The following is a 15,190-nucleotide window of genomic DNA, read 5'->3' on the forward strand; positions in this document are numbered from 1 at the left end:
TTTAGGCAAAAGGGATAAGGAAATGCATTTTCACATTAATACCTATTATGAAATTTACCCTTTGTTGCTTGCTATCTATCTTTGTTATTAATTTTTGGGTTAATAGTGTTTTATGTCCCGAACTTTCAGTATTTTCCATAAAATATCTTGAACTTTTATTTTCTCCTAAAATTTTTTGAACTTTCAATTTTTCCTATAAAATGTACAGCTATACAAAATTTGATGATGAAAAGATGACTTATCTCGCCGAATGAAATATTTTGGGGACAATCGTTGTTGGAAAATCTTAATCATTGTTGGAAAATGTTGAAAGTTAAGTTTTTTGTCATTTTTTCGTCATCTAATTTTATATAGCGAGATATTTTATGAAAAAAAATAAAAATTTGAGATATTTTATGAGAAACACTGAAAATTCAAAAAGTACAACACTATTAACCCTTAAATTTTCCATCTTTTATTGAATAACTAGTAGGCTTTTTGGGCAAATGGGATAAGAAAATGCATTTTCTCATTAATACCTTAATTTGTAGAAAATGTTAGAAAATGTAAATATTGAATAATGGTATTATCCCATGGATAAATCTATCTCATCGACAACAAAAATGAAACGGCTGGTCTTGGGTGCGATCGTTGCACACTATGCGACAGGTTCGCCCCTGACCCGCACTCGATCCGGCCCGCGCCTCAGACCTAAAACCCTGAATCCTAAATTATTATATTTGTTTATAATAATTGTTACTTTTAATAAACATGAGATATACATTTGTTCGCACAAATGTATATTTATATAAATATAAGTATTTATCTTTATTTAATATAAAGTACTCCCTCCGTCCCAAATGAAATGACTTGTTTTCCTTTTTGGGTTGTCCCACTTCAAATGTCTTGTTTTCTTTTATGGAAAAAATTATCCTCAAAAAGTAGAATTTTTGGGACACATCATCTTTTCAACTCTACACTACACCACTTAATAATATAATTAACAATTTTCAAAATAATCGTGCCGAAAAGAAACAAGACATTTCATTTGGGATGGAGGGTATATTATATTTTCTAAACCCTAAACTCTGTAAACTAAACCCTAAACCCTAATAAGAGTATTAATTTACTTTTAATAAGCATAAGATATACATGTGGTCGCACAAATGTATACTTATGTTAATATAAATATTTACCTCCATTCAATATAAAGCATTATACATATTAATAAATTACTTTTTCTTATGATAATAATTATTTGATCAAATAATAATGTAATTATTTATGCTTATTAAAAGTAATCATTTTTATAATGAAAAGTAATATTTGATATGGAGAATTGTAATATTTCAAAAATATTACTATTAATTGTAATTATTGTTGTAATAAAAATTAATTATTGTTATAATAAAAATTAATTATTATTATTATAAAGAAAGATATTTTTTTTAAAACATTACATTTTTCACAATATTGATATTAACTACTTATATTAACATAAATATACATTTATGCGAACAAATGTATATATTATACTAATTAACAGTAACAATTATTATAAATAAATGTAATAATTAGAAGCGCAGGATGCGCGGGTCAACCTGTTGCTAGACTGTGCGACCGCCGCACCCAATAATTGGTAAAAATGAAAAGGCTAATAAGTAATATGTTGCATTTTTTTTTCAAGCAATTAATGAGAATTCGGATTATTATAATCTTCATTTTCTTTCAAATTAATTAAGTTATATATAATCATTACTTTTTCTTTGAGCAGATGTATTTTTTTTTAAAAGAAAGAAAAAAACCCACTCACACTCTAGCTCACCCCCGACCTATTGGTTGGAGGGGAAGCATCTTACCAACAGACTGCGCTTCATCGTCTCTTTGAGCAGATGTATAATCCTTACTTTATGACTTCAATATTTCGCAAAAAAATGGAATACTTTTTTTTTTTGGAAGAAAAAACCAAAAACAACGTTTAAATCATAGAAATCCGATGAACTTTAGCATTAATGAGTCAATCTTTAGGGATGCGGTGAGATTATCCGAAGATGTCTTCGATCTCATCTTGATGTTTGAAAACCCGAAGAGCTGCTGTTATAAAAGGGAGATGTGAATGAGAAAATTGAACATATTTAATTAGAATTGAGAATATGGCGAAGGTGTGGGCAATGTTTGTGGTGGTTGTGATTGTTTGTCTGTCGTCGGCGGCGGCGGCGCAAGAATTGTGCAGCTACAGGTTTCCGGCGAGCTGCGATACAAAAGGAATTGGTATATGCAATCCCAAGTGCGAAGCCGATTATGGCGCCAAGCTCTTGAATACTTTTTGTGTATTCTATCAAGGAGTTTCGATGTGTGGGTGTTCTTATTATTGTTAGTAAATAATGGATTTTGATTAAATCCCATCCACCATGCAATAATGAAGAGTAATATTCTTATGTCTTGAATAAATATATGTAATCAATAAATATTTAGCTACTCATTTTCAATGGCTGATTAAACCGAATTGGGTTGAACTTTTTGTGAATGAAAATGTTAATTTTCCAATCGAGCTGGTAAAATTGCAATTCGATAGTTTTTGGGCTGGGTCTGAGCGATTTTACTGTCATAATTCAAGAAATGCATCAAGTAAAATTCAAGAACACTAAAAAGGAAGAATATATATAAGACCGGTTTTTCATTAATTAATACTATGAAAAAGATAATGGGAATATATAGCGATCTCAATATGTTGTAGCTTAAGATTATTTTCTCTTATAAATAGCTGTAATTCTTAAATGCAATATGAAAAAATCTTTTAATTTTTTAACAACTTGATTTTGGTTTAATAAATTAAACAAGTTTCCAAAATGTTAGCTGAAACATTCAGTAGTAGGAGTAATACATAGCGGAAATACGGTATTTTTCATTTTGAGAAGGGAGCGGAAATCCGGTATTTGATTGAATTGATTGTCGACCTAAATAATCACATTATAGACACAATTTTCATTAAATATATATGATCACATCAATCTCATCAGATTAAGTAACTAAATCAACACCGAAAATTAATGTCTAGGTCCTCTCTATATAAACACAAATCAACATTATATACGTACAATCGTTGAAAGTAAGAAAAGATGGTTCAAAATATATCTGTGAAATTTCTGTTTCTGGCTATTTTATGCTTCCTCATTCCAGGTTTGAGTTTTTATATACTTTAATAAAAACATATCATAGGTTTTTACAAACTTGATTTGCTATTTTTGTGTGTGTTAATGGATTTGGCGTATAATTATGCAGATGAGAGAGGATTAGTGTCTGCTGAAGCACAAAATTGCTCTGTTTCGTATGTTAATCCATTATGTGAGAAGAAAGGAATCAAAGTATGCACAAAATGCATGGACACATATCCTAAATTGATTGGTGTTAAATGCAACTCAAATATCACTCCAAGCAAATGTGTTTGTGAGTTTAAGTGTGGATTGTAATTGACTTCAATTCTTCTTTATTTAATTACATTTTAATGAAAATGTTGTCGCCAGTGTTATTTGTATCTATACTTTTTATTCGGTATACAAATGTATTATTGTATGCTCTTTTCTATTTTACGGTCATTTGCTGCTGCTAATTGAAAAGGTTCAACTGTTCACACTCGTAATCCAATGCAACCATTCTTGAATTAAATCCATAATTTGCAAAATGGCAAAATACACTATACAAGAAATATATACAAATGTTTAATTCTCAAAAAAATAAAAAATAAAAAATAATATATATATATATATATATAGGGAGTGGTTCAATTGAAAAGCTCAAATGTGTTGAGAAGTTGAGAAGCAATCTAATAGATGAACATGTCAGACATTTTGATGAACATGGCAATTACCTAGATCAATAAATTCTTTGAACATACCAAATATAACTGACGAACATACGAATCTATTTAATTTATTAAAAAATACGCCACCGCCAAGGATCGAACCCCAGATCAAACTCGCGTTCATAAAAACTAATTGACATGTTCATCTATTAAATTGCTTCTCAACTTCTCAACACATTTGTTCTTCTCAATAGAACCTAACCCTATATATATATATATACAAATGTTTGATATAAGGGGTTTTAGCAAATAAAATCATTAATTATTTTGAATTTGTAATTTTAACGTGACTTTTGAAGTGTGGCAAATTAAATCACCACCTTTTCAATTTTTGCAATTTCGTCCCTCCAATTTTTTTCGGTTGTTGAATGTTGAGTTGAAATTTACGTGAATTAGTTCGTTACATAATATTCATGTTACGAAGTTACTTTCTATAAAATTGCTTAATATTGAAAATTATGGTGCAAATACATGATACAATTTCTTTATAATTTGGAGAATTTTTTAATGAAGTTGTACGAAATGATGTCATTTAGGCCTCATAAAAACACTCTGACGATCCAAAAAAATTGGGGGAACGAAATTGCAAAATTTGAAAAAGTGGTGATTTAATTCGCCATACTTCAAAAATCACGTTAAAATTGCAAATTCGAAATAGTTCGTGATTTTATTTGCCAAAACCCCTTGATATAATGTGAAATTTGCTAATAATTTGTCAACTTAATATGAAACACAAAATATGCATGATGTTGAACATATTTTACAATTCAAACCACATGCATCTACTATTTTTCTGACGGAAGGGAGAAAGCGGCGGTAATAATGTTGAGTCGATTATGTCTAAAAAGGTTTAAAAAAAAGGGGGGGGGGGCGATAGTAGAGATTGTGGTGGATTTTGAATTTTTTATGATTGATTAACTAAATTTTAAATGAAAACAACAATACGAGATTAGCGGAATAGGTCTAATTTTAATTTTCTGAGCACAAAAATGTTTTTCAATTTAAGTAGGCTGGTGAAATTGCAATCCGATAATTTTGGGCTGTGTCAGGTCGATTTTACTGTCATAATTCAAGAAATGCGTAAAGTAAAACTGAATAAATTAACCCTTCAAAAAAATCAAGAAGGAAGAATTCAAGGGTTTTCTATTAAATAATTTTTGAAAAATATTAAAGGCAACTTGTCACAAACTTAAATTTGAGATGCATATTGAATATTTTTTTCATGAATCAAATCTGACGATATTTAGAAGGAAAAAAAAAAGGAGAAGAGATAAAATTGCTAGAAGTAGAGAGAAAAAAAAATAATGAAAAAATTGGTGGAAGAAGAGAGAGAAAAAAAATGGAGGGAAAAACTCATATTTTATATATTGGGGCAAAAATACACCAACTTTGAACCAATTATGATTTTTGCATGAACTTTAAAAATTGTCAAAAAAAAAAAAACATTAACCTATTAATTATAGTAATCTTAACACGAATTATATTTCTGGCTAAATTAAAGCTACCTTGGCACGCCAGAATGCTGATGTGGACAAATCGAATGTTTATAAAACAGGTTATTGGCGTATAAGTACACCAATCTTGGGCCAATTTTTATTTTTACCACAAACTTTAAAAAATATCAAAAAAAAAAAAATACACCAACTTATTGATTGTAATAATTTTAACATGAATTCAAGTTGTCGGATTATGTTAAATTTTAAGACATTTATTTTGGTTCGTCTTGAATTGTATCTATGAAAGCAAAGTGACATGAATGAGTAGCAACTAAAGACAACTATCGATTCAACTACAGAAATTGATGCATTATCTGAAAATTCGAGTTCGTGTTAAATGTTTTACCAACTTACTTTCATAGATATAATTCAAGATGAACCAAAACAAATGTCTTAAAATTTAACATAATTCGATAATTCGAATTTGTGTTAAAACTTAAAATTATTACCATCAATAAGTTGGTGTATATTTTAGCACTTTTCAAAGTTCGTATTAAAAAAAATCAAAACTAATTCAAAGTTGGTACGTATTCATGCACCAATAATTTTTTTTATAAAGGTCCGCTTTGTCCACATCATCATTCTAGGGTGCCAAGTCAGCTTTATTTGACTGAAAACAGAATTCGTGTTAAAATTTGACACCTTTTAAAGTTCGTGTAAAAAATTAAAATTGGTCCAAAGTTAATGTATTTTTACACCAATAACCATATATAGACTTATCTTACTTTTATTAATCAATTCATTTCTAAATATAGATATCAAACAAGTACTGAATATACTAGTGTATAGTCCCTCAAATTACTATGAGAACCACTTAATGTATAATAATATACTAGTGTGTAACCCGTCGAATTTCGACGGGTATCATTTGATGTTATAATTTATATAAAAAAATGTAAAATTTATTTTTTAATATATTTATAAATTATGGATATTATTCACTAAAAAAAACTGTTAAGATGATATAGGTCTGCGTTACACATCAAACTAAAATGAAAAAAATAATTAAAGATGACTTTCATCCTTAACATGACTTAGCAAAATGTATATTCGAAAAAATTATTTGCCAGTCACTACTATTTGCCATTCATACCCGCGACCCGCGGATACCCGCCACCAGTCGAGTATCCGCCACACGCTACCCGTCGGATACCCACCACACCCACTACCCGTCGGATACCCGTCGTGGCTTAAGAGGTAGGGGCACTGCTGTTTTTGGACGTCGACACCCTGCAATCAACCACCCAACAAATGCAATAAACCACACAACACATAAATCCCTTGGTCCCTTAATTAACTTCCTAGTAGGGAACGACACGGGTCTTAAAGAAAAATTGTTAAGTGTATTGGTAATAGAGAAAAATTGTTATAATTAGTATTGAAAGTGGTGAAAAAGTGTTATAATTAGTATTGAGAATGATAAAAGGTTGAAAAGTAAGAATAAATAAATTATTATTAGTGGTGAGATAATGTCCCAAAATGAATATAAAGTTATTTGGGGAACGTCCCAAAAAGAAAATATAAGAAGTTATTTGTGGGACGAAGGTGTATATTTTTTAAAATTTTAGCTTCATGCTCAAATCAAACAACATAACGAGGGCAATGCTACTAAATCTAATATACAAGTTGTATATCAGAAAGAGATCTACCATATAGTAAAATAGATAAATAAATTGATATATTGAGGTAATATATTGTGAAATAGTATATATAAATAGAAATAAATTATTTTTTGTAGATGTATTAAAATGACTATTTTTCAAGGATATAGGGAGTATAATATAATAAAATCACCCATGGGACGCATGAGATGATTTGAGTTATATTCCATCTATCTAAGAAAATTGTATTTTTATTACTATTTTCGTCCGTCCATAAAAATTATACTAGTTTTTCTTTTTTTGGGAATCACCCCTTATATTTTAAATCTCATTTACATTCAATATTTACAAAAATTCAATAATTTAACACATCGATTTTGATGGATTTCTTTCTTCATTCAAATTTAGTGGGTCTATTTTTCAACTTTATACACACCTCTTATTCATTTATTAAAATTCGTGCCCCCAAAATCACACTAAAATTTTCATAGATGGAAGGAATCATGTAAAAACTATTAATATTCAAGTGACAACCACATCTTTTCATGAGAATGAAGAACCATGAACAAACACATAGTAATATATATGAACAACATATAATCAGACCGTGAACAATTCTGACTAGCTCTTGTTCATGTATCTTATATATTATAATTGTTCACGATTTGACAATTTTTTGTTCATATATATTATGTATTTATTCATAATTCTCCGTTCTCACGAAAAAAATTGATTCTCACATGATCCTTTACTTATACCGGCTGTATGGGTGTGGGTGTGGGTGTCAGGGTGTGTGTAGGTGTGTACATATAACCTCCACAACCCCTACGAAAATAATATTACACAAAATAAATTGATTACTAATTAATCGATTGTCGGACGATGATAGAAATATATTATTATTATTATTATTATTATTATTATTATTATTATTATTATTATTATTTAATTAATTAATTTTCAAGAATTATGTTGTTGTGACGCCTGCGTTAATTTATTAAAAAGAATTTTTAAAATAATATCTGGAGCTAAGAAGGCATAAAATGAAAAAAAATTTACTCCCTTTGTCCCAATAATTTATTGTGGTCACCTTTTCATTTTGGTTTGTTCCATTAAAAGTGGCCACTTTCCAAAAGTAGAAATATTAGTATTTAATTAAGTCCACTTAATTAAGATTAGGGCTCTAATTAAATCCTCATTTGTTTACCTCTCTCTCACTCACTTCTCTCTGTCTTCTTGTTCACCACTCTCTCTTCTAAGGCAAGCACTCGCTGGCGGTCAGAAAATGACTCAGATGCAGTGAGAAGAAGAATATGGACCACACTTAATTAATTCTTTAATTTTGATGGATTATACTTAATTAAAATATAACAATCTTTTCTTTAATCTCTGTGTCGAAAATAACGTGGCCGCTTTTAACGGGACGAAGATAATTAAGAACAAAAATTTCTTGAAATTAATTCCATGTATGAGATCAAGGATTATTGTAGGAAATGAAAACGTAACAACACCTACATATATAATGATGATGATAATAATTAAAAAGCATCTCTCGACACATCATTAAATAAAATTTACATTTTTTAAAATTCCAATAAACAACGTACGAAAAAGAATAAAAGATAATGTGAAATAATAAACTGATATTTATATATCTTTAATAACAATTTATTTGTACAAATATAAATGGGAGTGCTTTTGAAATAGCCATTTTGAAGAAGGAAACATAATATTTGGCAACTAATTGAAAAAACACAAAATTTGACCATTTTTTTTTTACGTTTTAAGACTGTTTTACACTTAATTAAAATGGACTAGATTCGAATTTGCACGTAGGTTAGACACATATATATGGGACTATTAGTGCCAAAAGTACTCACCTAATTTTTTTTGAAGTAAATTGGTACTTTTGGCACTATTAGTGTCAATAGTGTCATGCACGAATGATACTAGTGACCATGAGAGAGAGTATATGACACTAATGACACTAATGACACTAATATGACCATAAGTATCATTCATGCAGCACTCTAAATGGAGAATCTAAACCATAAGTGAGGAATTTAAACCCTAAATGGATAATCTAAACCCTGCGGGGAAGTGTTCAAAATGATCATATAATCGTACTCATCTATATAAGACAAGACAATGTATCAGCACAAGTATATGACACTATTGGCACAAAAGTACTAATTTACTTGGATTTTTTTTTTCGGTTGATACTTTTGGCACTAATTAATAGTATTTGTCTAACTCGCACGCAAACCCGAATCCGATCCGCCCTAATTAAGGGCAAAACAGTTCTAACATGTAAAAAATGGTCAGATTTTATGTTTTTTCAATTAATGGTCAAATATTATGTTTCATTCTTCAAAATGGTCACGCGAGTATATTGTTCCAATATAAATTATATTATGCTTTAGATGCATTATGTAATTAATAGCATCACTAAAATGAGCAATATTTCGTTGAATGAAAATTAGTTATAATAATGAAATTTATTAACAATATTGTTATTTATCTTACAGTTACATAACAACGATAATTTTCATTGTTATTTATCTCACTTAGTATGATCACTTACTTTTGAGTACGGTATTAGGAAGAATAGTGATTAAAGGGTAAAAGTAATAGTATAGAATAATGAAATGGTTTCATTTTTTGGAATTGGTAATTTATAATGGGACAGTCCAAAATGGTAAAATGATCATGTTAAATGGAACAAATGGAGTATAATAAAGAAAAATTCAATAATTATACTTCCATATAAGTGAAGGGAAAAATGGAAAATAAATATTAATATAGGATTTAATGCATTCATATCTTGAATTAAAGTAAATTAAATGATATACACATTCTAATATTTAAAATTTGGAATGAAAGGTAAGCCCATGGGATTAGCACAAATGATAGAGAAATGTTGTGATGACTAAAATATATTTGCTGTTATATATATATATATATAGAATTAAATAATATGATCACATCAATCTCATCAGATTAAGTTACTAAAGTCTACACTGAAAATTAATGCTTATGTCTATATAAACACTACAAATTAACATTAGCCAATACTATGAGAAAAGATGGTTCAAAATATATATGTGAAATTTGTATTTTTGGTTATTCTATGCTTCCTCATTCCAGGTTTGAGATTTTATATACTTTAATAAAAACATATTGTAGGTTTTTACCAACTTGATTTGCTAATGATTTTGTGTGTGTGTTAATCGATTTGACATATAATTATGCAGATGATAGAGGATTAATAGTCTCTGTTGAAGCAAAAAATTGCTCAGCTTCTTATGTTAATCCATTATGCGCCAAGAAAGGAATCAAAGTATGCGGAGATTGCGTGAAAATATATGCTAGGTTGACTGGTGTTAGATGCGACACAAAAACCACACCAAGCAAATGTGTTTGTGAGTTTATGTGTCCATTATAATTGATTTCAATTATTCCTTATCTAATTACATTCTAATAAAAATGTTGCAGCCATTGTTGTTGGATCGATACTTTTTTATTCAGTATTACAAATATATTATTCATGCGTCTCTTTTATAATTTACGGTTAATTGCTGCTAATTAAAAAGTTTAATTGTTCAAACTCGTAATTGCCTTGTTAACTTTTGGTAAATTGTTATTGGTGCTGCAACCATTCCTGAATTAAATCCCTCATTTGGAAAACGGCAAAAGACTATACAAAAAATGAAAAATTGAGAACTAAACTATTTTAACAGCAGTCTTCAATTACGACAGAACCTCATGATATATATATATATATATATATATATATATATATATATATATATATATGACCAACGGGGAGGGCTACAGTAAAAACACTTCTTAAAATATAAATATAAACGTTTTTTAATGTACGAATTTTATCCAACATGGTTACGAATTCATCCAACATGGTTACGAATTGTGAAAAATAATTTTTTGCTACCTTTGGGATTCAAACCCAGGACCATGAATTCATCCAAAAGGGTTACGAATCAACCGTAGATCTTGATGATCTAAGGGCTGTAAATCATTTATATTTTATACACTTAAGAGTGTTTTTATTCTAGCCCTCCCTTATGACCAACTATATATATATATATATAGAGTCAGCTTCAATGGAGACCACTTCCCTATATAGAGAATAGAGATCAAATCAGAGCCATTGATCTCACCAAAATCAATGAATCAGATTAATCCGAATTCTTCAAGTTAATTTAAAAAATCCCGTAAATTCCTCATTTCCCAATTTTGGGAACTAACGAACATTATTATGAACTTATGAACATACTAATGTTCATCGATGTGTTCGTATAAAAAACAAATGAACATACTAATGTTCGTATAAAAACAAATGAACATACAAATAAACATACTTATGTTCGTTGGTTCCCACAATTGGAAAATGAGGAATTTACGGGATTTCCTAAACTTGAAGAATTCGGATGAATCTGATTCATTGATTTTGGTGAGATCAATGACTCTGATTTGGTCTTCATTCTCTATATAGGGGAGTGGTCTCCATTGAACTCTCCCATATATATATATATATATATATATATATATATATATATATATATATATATATACACACACACACACACACACACCCTATATAAGGAGAGGTTCAAGAAAGAACCACTAAATAAAAGACGAACGGAGAACCATTTTTAGTCATTCAATCATCAAGATCTACGGTGAATGCATCATCTTGTTGGATGAATGCATATCCTGAGTTCGAATCCTGAATGGAGCATTTTTATTTTTATTTTTTTAAGTGCATTAATTTTAACAGCGAATGCATTAATTTTAACAGCGAATGCATTAATTTTTACAGTGGATGCATTAGATTTGATGGTTCTCACGTTCTCACAAATAATGCAGTTCTCTCTAGAACCACACCATATATATATATATATATATATATATATATATATATATATATATATAATTAAATAAGTCCCTAAAATATTTACACCGCACACAGGTGTGACCACACACCACACAAAGGAGAGAAAACTACACCGTTAGAATTGAGCCTAATACATCTCACAATGGAGAGTCGTTGAATTCCTCAACTTTGCCACTTCAACTAGGTCTCATTGACATAATGAAGAAAATATTTTATATTGAAGATATTGTTATAAACTAGAGAGAAACGAGAGAATAGAGAAGAGAATATTTATTAAGCGTATTCAATATGAGGGCCAAAAGGCCTCTATTTATACAAGTAGGAAGCTAGGGTTTTAGGGAGATTTCTTGGTCAACACACATAAGATATATCTAGAAGATATATTTACAAGACTTCCCCTTGATTGACCAATCCCTAAAACAAAAATGTTGCCTTATTAAAACCTTGCTAGGAAAACCCAATGGGACAAAACCCAGTCGAAGGAAAAAGAGTACAACTGCTTCCCCTGAACTTGAGATCATTGAATATCTTTGAGTCAACGCATGCCGATTTTGTGTACCAACTTTCTGAATGTCGATGTTGGTAATGCCTTGGTGAATAAGTCCGCCAGATTATCACTTGAGCGAATTTGTTGAATGTCGATATCGCCATCATTTTGAAGGTCGTGTGTGTAGAAGAGCTTGAAAAAAATATGCTTCGTCTTGTCGCCTTTGATGTATCCTTCCTTGAGTTGCGTGATGTAAACAGCATTGTCTTCATGTAAAACAGTTGGTTTAGCCTTTGATGAAGCTAACCCGTGACAAACATGGATTTCATACCTCAATATCACACGAATTGTTGTCATTTTTCCCCATGAATTGATTGCATATATGTGTTTGTATCCCAATTTTGAGTATTTATGAAGTTTTGATTGCTTGGTATATTTTTTGAATATTTTCAGGGCAAATCAAGAGTTGATTGGAGAATTGTGAGAGCATAGGATTGAAGTACGTCTCGAGAGGAATCCATGAGCGTGAACGGCGCCCGAATCGGAGCTCGGACGAGGGAGAACGGGGCCGACAAAGTCAGCCGCGCACAGAGGCCGCGGCCGCGGTCACGCGTCGTGGGGAAGGTATCGCCCGCGGTCACCACCCGCGGCCGCGGGGTGGGACCGCGGGCTAAGTGCTCAAGTCCAGGGGTGTACCGCGGTCACCACCCGCGGCCGCGGGCTGGGACCGCGGGTCCCCCCCACGGTCACCACCCGCGGCCGCGGGGCGGGACCGCGGGTTCCCTGAGTTTTGCCCACGTTTGAGCACCACGGGCGCGGGCCATGACCGCGGGAAAAGAGCGGAGTCGCGTTTTTCAGCCCTTAAACCCCATTTTCCCCCTTTTTCTCTCATTCTTCTTCTTCTCCATCACTCATCTTCCCCAACACTCCACACACTAAACCCTAGCCTCCAACAACACACCCATCTACCATTGAAGACCATTGAAGAGAAGAGAAGGAAGAAGAAGCTCATAAATAGGATTTGTCATTTCTTACTCTCTCTTTCATTATGTACACCTTTAACTTTGATTTATTGTGTTTGAACATGTTAGGCTAAATTTCTCTTTGATTTGGGGATTAGGCTAGATGATTATTGTAATGGATTGATTATTTATGCTCAATATAAATCTTGTTTGTTCATTTGCACATTATCTTTTCAAACCCTTGATTTATTTCTTGTATGGATTGTTGGCCACATTCTATGCATTTCTAATTTGCACATTGAATCGGGAGAGGATAATTGCAATAGATAAGGTGTTTGAAACATATCAATTCGATAACCGGGAGGTTGAGAGTTGGGTGAGAGTATGTCGATCTTTGTGTGCTTTTGGGAGTTATAGGTTAGAAGTTGACCGGGGACGGCAACTATGACCCGTAATCTACCGCTCTAGTCGTCCGGGAGGGGGCTAGAACTAGTTGGGAGATCACTCTAGATAATTAGGATTGTCAAGATTAATATTGAGCTATAATTGAAGTCTTTTACTTAATCATCGATGCCTAGTCCCTAAATCGCCTTAATCATCTTATTAATCCACTTGCTTATTTGGTTTTATTTGTCTTTGCACTTGTTAAGTAATTAGTAGATAATCAAACCAATCACTCCATCGTTTAGTCTAAATAGCTATAGCATAATGACTTAGGATAATCACTAGATTGAACTACTAATCCTTGTGGGATACGACCTTGCTTCCATATATTACAACTACCCGTATACTTGCGGCGTGGTGAAAATATTAGCGAACAAGTTTTTGGCGCCGTTGCCGGGGATTAGTTTAGTTTCTTTGCTTGTGATATTTTGCTTCATTGTGCTTAACTACTTTAGACATTTTACTTGCTTTAATTTTTGTTTTCTATTTTAAGATTGTGTTTTGACTTCTTGTTCTTGTTGGTTGATAGGTAGTGTATGAACACAAGATCTAAGGGTGCACCTCTTATACCTATAAACCTTGAGGTTGAAGCTTTTTGTCGACACAACAAAGCAAGAACAAGAAGAGATAGAGAGTTGGAGGAAGCTATGGCGGAAAATCACGACTTAATCCGTCAACTTCAAATGCAATTAGAAGCCATGCAAGGGAAAATCAATGAGCAAGAAGCTCTAAGAAATACACCTCCACCACCACCTATTAGCAATATGTTCCAACCCATTATCCAACAAGGAGGAGTGAATGCCCCGAGAATCAACGCCACAAATTTTGAGCTCAAGCCGGCCCTCATAAATATGGTACAACAAAACCAATTCGCCGGTCTTTCCCAAGATGACCCGAATGGACATCTTGGAAACTTCTTGGAGATATGCGGCACCATCAAGATGAATGGAGTCCCGGAGGATGCCATTCGACTTCGACTTTTCCCCTTTTCGCTAAGGGGCATGGCCAAGACATGATACCAATCTTTAGAGGGTGGTTCTATCACTACATGGGAGAACATGGCTCAAAAGTTTCTCAACAAGTTCTACCCTCCGGGTAGAACCATGAAAATGAAGAAGGACATAGTCCAATTTCACCAATTTGATGGAGAATCCTTCTACGAAGCTTGGGAGAGATTCAAAGAGATGCTAAGGAAGTGCCCTAACCATGGTTTAGATCAAAACACAATCATTTGTGTATTCTACACCGGGTGTAGTGGTGAGATGCAAAGAGACATGAATGCATCGGCCAATGGAGCATTGTTGGAGAAAAGCCACGCGGAGGCCGCTCACATCATAGAGAACTTGGCCACCAATTGCCATCAATTCCCAACGGAGAGGATCATCTTGAAGAAGGTGGCGGCTACAACAAGCTCGGATCCGATAGCTCTTTTGACGGCTCA

The 15,190-nt window shown here is 32.0% G+C and overlaps 1 non-coding gene across 1 annotated transcript; it reads right to left on the bottom strand.

Moving 5' to 3' along the window:
* Positions 1-14,855: 14,855 nt before the first annotated feature.
* LOC131013822 (small nucleolar RNA R71) lies at positions 14,856-14,962 on the bottom strand. The gene has a single exon (XR_009097900.1). It is a non-coding gene; the product is annotated as a small nucleolar RNA R71 (small nucleolar RNA).
* Positions 14,963-15,190: the final 228 nt, after the last annotated feature.

The sequence above is a fragment of the Salvia miltiorrhiza genome, chromosome 2 (assembly GCF_028751815.1).
Source record: "Salvia miltiorrhiza cultivar Shanhuang (shh) chromosome 2, IMPLAD_Smil_shh, whole genome shotgun sequence".
Lineage (NCBI taxonomy): Eukaryota > Viridiplantae > Streptophyta > Magnoliopsida > Lamiales > Lamiaceae > Salvia > Salvia miltiorrhiza.